Raw genomic sequence first — 4,871 nt, 5'->3', positions numbered from 1 at the left:
TATGATTTGTATGTGCTAACGAGAATTGCATGTACTTTTTCATATGGTGATGCGGATCTTTGTTAAGTACCTTATGGGCAAGAGCATAACCCACCATTGTTCGGAACCAACGTCGCTTTCGCCACAAGAGCATAAGTGAATCTATTTCCTGAAATAAAACATTACTCATGTACATTTAACTGATAACTCATATTTGACATGATCCTACAAAGGTTTTTTTTAAATGAATTTTCAAATTTATTGATGAAAGAGTTCAAGAGAAACATTTACAATGCTAACTTCCTATAATGAATGAAAACAACTTATACTAACGAGAAGATGTCATAAGCGACCCCCTTATCGTAATTCTAAAAAGAGTTACATTTATCCAAGAGAAACATAAGAATCAAAACAAGTTAATCTTGGCAAATCAGTAAAAGCCTACTCGTGCCTGCAAAAAGTCCACGGTCTAAACTAGTCTTGCATCATTTATGAACGAAAAAACTAAACGTAAAAAAAAACTACTTTTTCAAAAAAAAATGAACGAAAAAACTATAAATCGAAGAAATGTGAATTTTCAAAAAAAATCATTGAGCTCTATGTTAAATCATCTTATCGTCACTCAAACGTAATTATAAAGGCGATTTATGATGAATAGAAGATTAACAAAAAAGATTATATGTGACTTATGGATTCGTCAACGTTAATTAGTTCAAGTAGCAATTAAAGTGAAGAAGGGTCAACGTCGTTCCACTAAACAAGTGTCCTAGTCCAATGCATGTTTCCTTGTGAATCTTCACATGTTTTGAATCAGTCGTCTCATTTGTTTGGTTTCTCGCTACCATTCACTTTTAAAATTATATTTGTTATAGCCACAATTCAAACATTTACGGCCGCATTTTACTTTTTACTCATTGTGAACGAATGTAATATATTGGCGTGCTAAAAATAATGAATGTTAGTCCATTATTATTTATTTATATTGTAGAATAATACTGTTAGTCCATTATTATTATTATTATTATTATTATTATTATATTATTATTATATTATTATTATTATTATTATTATTATTATATTATATTTATATTGTAGAATAATATTTTTAAATAAGTGTGACTAAATTGATTGTATAATTGAAGTCAACTCAATTAGATTTAAAACATATCAGATTTTAAATGTTTTGGTCATTTCAGATTGATTCATTATTATTTGAATCCAATTCTTAAATCTGCATCATTATATTTATAAATTCAACATAGTGTCATTTTATTTTTACACTAGAGAATTAAACTCAGTAACACATGATTAACAAATCCATCTGTCTTTTTTCAAATTCTATGAAAAACTCTCTAATCTTTAAATTTGAATTTTTTATAAACTTTTAATAATAGTGTTTGTTGATTTATTATTAATAATATATGATTTGAATATCTTAGGGTAAAAGGTTGGATTTTCTATTAATATAATTTACTCATGAAAAAAGATTCAAATTCATTCTAACAATTTTCAAATCAAATGATTGAAAAATCTATTAAACATGAATAACACCAGATTTTAGTTGTTGTATTCAAATCTTTCTTTTAATTAAGAGAGTGTAAATCTAAAAACCAATAACCCTAGATTTCAAAATCTTTTAATTGAGATATTCTAGATGTAATAACCAAATCACATTAAATTTTAATATAGAAGTTACAATCAGGTATCAAATAACACTGACTCTTATAAAATAAGTATAATTAAATTTAAATTCATTATTGAATAACACCACCAAACATCTCACATTTCTGGCAGTTTGGCACATCTCTTTCCTATAAATAGTCTAATTTTAAACCCCAAAGGAAGCATCACAATCATTTATCAAATAAGTAACCATTCAAAAGAAAAAGCGATGGCACATTCTCCTTTTCTAAACCTTGTTTTAGTCTTTGTGACCGTGGCCTCCATATTTTCCACATTTGCTGAGGCCAATAGGGGATTTGGATGGGGTTGGGGTGGAGGCTCAAACTATTCAAGCAGTTCAGGTTCAAGCCCTGGCTCAGGCTGGGGTTGGGGCTCTAGCCGGAACGGCTCGGGATGGATTTGGGGTGCGGGCACCAACTATTCAAGTGGTTCAAGGTCAAGCCCCGGGTCAGGATGGAGTTGGGGTTGGGGTATGGGCTCCAACCATTCAAGTGGTTCAGGTTCAAGCCCGTGGTCGGGATGGGGTTGGGGCTGGGGTCCTAAAAACACAAACAACTCGGGATCTGACGGCTCCGGTTCTGGCTGGGGCTGGGGAGGTCACTCAAAGGTTATAACGCAACTACAATGCACCTAGAAAGATCATAGTCGGTGGAGACAAAGAGTGGACATATGGTTTCAATTACTCCGACTGGGCTTCTAAGACTGCCCCCTTCTTTCTCAATGACATACTTGGTGAGTAATTATGTTTTTTACTTTTTTCTTTTCTACAGAATCTCACAAATTGTTAAACGATATATATATATATATATATACATATATATATTTTTATAGTAGTAGCATATAAAAGCTGATTAATACCCTTATGGATACTATATGCCCAGCAGTACATATTTGATGAAAAAGACATCAGTCAAAAGTATATTAAATTACATATAGCACGGTCTAGTTTGTATCATATTAGTTCACATTGTTTGTTGTCAAATTCATAGCTATCATCATATTGCTGACTTAATAATATCAATAAGTTTGACGATAATGTTATGATATAATTATCCGATTGCAGTGTTCAAATACAACCCACCAGCACCGTTCACGCACAGCGTTTATTTGTTTTCTAACCCATTGAGTTACGAAAAGTGCGATGTTAAGAAAGGAAAGATGATAGCATCCGAAGCAAGGTGCTGGGAATGGCTTTGAGCTTGTTCTTAAAAAAATGAAGCCTTACTACATATCGTGCGGCGAGCATGACGGTGCTCACTGCAGCAATGGCACCATGAAGTTTACCGTCATGCCTATCCTCCCCCGTTGGTAATTTGTTGGTACTAAAAGCTAACTCCGACGTCAAAAGTATCAAACATTAGGTTTCAATTTGTTGTTGTGTGTCGTCAATAAAACATATTACCAATTTACCATTATCCACATTTTGTTGAGATTTGTTTGTGGTTTTGCTTTGTCTTTTTTTATTTATGAGATCACCCTTGTTTATGTATGCTACCATATTTCATGGTAAAAGTTAATGTCAAGATTTAGTACTTTTATTCAAAAATGACCAAAGATGAGCGAACCAGATAATGCGTTAAAGAATTGAATATGAGAGATTCTACTGTAAACTCAAAGCGTTGATAAAGTTTCTAGCTTCTTATAAGTATCTTAGTTGCTTGAAGTTGAACTGGTAGAGAAGATCACGTGACTAAGGAGCGGGATCTTCTGTGAAAAGAAAAACAAAGGAAGGGAAGAGAAGAATAAAAGTATAGAAGCTATATGGTGGCTTTTATGTTTACAGTAGAATCTCTCATGGTTCCAATTCTTTAACAGAAAGGTCTGGAACCTTCAATCTTGGTCTTTTTGAAATAAAGATCTAAATCTTGACATAACTTTTACCATGAAATATGGTAGCATACATAAACAAGGGTGATCTCATAATAAAAAAAGACAAAGCAAAACCACAAACAAATCTCAACAAAATGTGGATAATGTAAATTGGTAATAGTTTTTATTGACGACACACAACAACAAATTGAAAACCTAATGTTTGATACTTTTGACGTCGGAGTTAGCTTTAGTCCCAAACAAATTACCAACGGGGGAGATAGGCATGACGGTAACTTCATGGTGCCATTGCTGCAGTGAGCACCGTCATGCTCGCCGCACGATATGTAGTAGGCTTCATTTTGTAAGAACAAGCTCAAAGCCATTCCAGCACCTTGCTTCGGTGAAGCTATCATCTTTCCTTTCTTAACATCGCACTTTTCGTAACTCAATGGGTTAGAAAACAAATAAACGCTGTGCGTGAACGGTGCTGGTGGGTTGTATTTGAAACACTGCAATCGGATAATTATATCATAACATTATCGTCAAACTTATTGATATTATTAAGTCAGCAATATGATGATAGCTAGAATTTGACAACAAACAATGAAAAAACTAATATGATACAAACTAGACGTGCTATATGTAATTTAATATACTTTTGACTGAGTCTTTTTCATCAAATATGTACTGCTGGGCATATAGTATCCATAAGGGTATTAATCAGCTTTTATATGCTACTATAAAATATATATATGTATATATATATATATATATATCGTTTAACAATTGTGAGATTCTGTAGAAAAGAAAAGAAAAAAGTAAAAAACATAATTACTCACCAAGTATGTCATTGAGAAAGAAGGGGGCAGTCTTAGAAGCCCAGTCGGAGTAATTGAAACCATATGTCCACTCTTTGTCTCCACCGACTATGATCTTTCTAGGTGCATTGTAGGTTGCGTTATAACCTTTTGAGTGACCTCCCCAGCCCCAGCCAGAACCGGGAGCCGTCAGATCCCGATTGTTTGTGTTTTTAGGACCCCAGCCCCAACCCCATCCCGACCACGGGCTTGAACCTGAACCACTTGAATGGTTGGAGCCCATACCCAACCCCAACTCCATCCTGACCCGGGGCTTGACCTTGAACCACTTGAATAGTTGGTGCCCGCACCCCAAATCCATCCCGAGCCGTTCCGGCTAGCCCCAACCCCAGCCTGAGCCAGGGCTTGAACCTGAAACTGCTTGAATAGTTTGAGCCTCCACCCCAACCCCATCCAAATCCCCTATTGGCCTCAGCAAATGTGGAAAATATGGAGGCCACGGTCACAAAGACTAAAACAAGGTTTAGAAAAGGAGAATGTGCCATCGCTTTTTCTTTTGAATGGTTACTTATTTGATAA

The 4,871-nt window shown here is 34.7% G+C and overlaps 2 pseudogenes; one reads left to right on the top strand and one right to left on the bottom strand.

Annotated features, from left to right (window-relative positions):
* Positions 1 to 1,836: 1,836 nt before the first annotated feature.
* On the top strand, positions 1,837 to 2,974 carry LOC125601169 (annotated as a pseudogene).
* Positions 2,975 to 3,312: 338 nt separating this feature from the next.
* Positions 3,313 to 4,871, bottom strand: LOC125601170 (annotated as a pseudogene).

Source organism: Brassica napus, unplaced genomic scaffold (assembly GCF_020379485.1).
Source record: "Brassica napus cultivar Da-Ae unplaced genomic scaffold, Da-Ae ScsIHWf_2475;HRSCAF=3195, whole genome shotgun sequence".
In the NCBI taxonomy this organism is placed as follows: Eukaryota; Viridiplantae; Streptophyta; class Magnoliopsida; order Brassicales; family Brassicaceae; genus Brassica; species Brassica napus.
The sequence above is the reverse complement of the archived record's forward strand: the minus strand, read 5'-3'. Positions and strand labels throughout refer to the sequence as shown.